Raw genomic sequence first — 654 nt, 5'->3', positions numbered from 1 at the left:
AAAATAAGGACATTTTAATGTGACCCCAAACTTTTGAACGGTAGTGTATATAAAACTAAATTATTACTAGTATAATTTTTGTTTTTTTTTGTTTTTCTAAAATTCACTTTCTGCTACAAAAATGTAATTTAGAAAATCTATTATTACAGTTAGGCCTAGGAGTGTGATTTTGATCAGGAAGAATCTTATTTTATTGATCTACAAATGGACCAACAGAGAGGGGAGTGCTTTTAATAAATGTAAAAACGGCCTGCCATAGACCACTTCATATAAACTTACGGTAGGTATTGACTGGAGCAACAATCTTCTGCTTCGCCATCTTCCTCTGCTTTGTAGCTGTAGCGCTGCTTCTCTCTCTTAAAAACTCATTCTCATTTTTTTTTTTTTATTTCTTCATTATAATCTCTAGTTCCAGTGAGGTGAAATAGGCTCTTCCTGTTGCCTGTTGTCATGGTGACTCATCGAATCGGTGCTCCAATGATAATGGCTTTCCATACTTGATGCGTACGCGTTTAACTCAGAGTGGACCTGGTTGAAATTGATGGAACTAATTGATAGCAACTTTAGCTTACTTCAATTTAGAGTTACGGATTTGAACCTGGATTTGTTAAACCTCGTTCATGAAACGGACAAAAAGCAACTGCATTGGTTTGA

Source organism: Cyprinodon variegatus, unplaced genomic scaffold (assembly GCF_000732505.1).
Source record: "Cyprinodon variegatus isolate N-32 unplaced genomic scaffold, C_variegatus-1.0 Scaffold899, whole genome shotgun sequence".
In the NCBI taxonomy this organism is placed as follows: domain Eukaryota; kingdom Metazoa; phylum Chordata; class Actinopteri; order Cyprinodontiformes; family Cyprinodontidae; genus Cyprinodon; species Cyprinodon variegatus.
Note: the sequence above shows the minus strand (reverse complement) of the source record.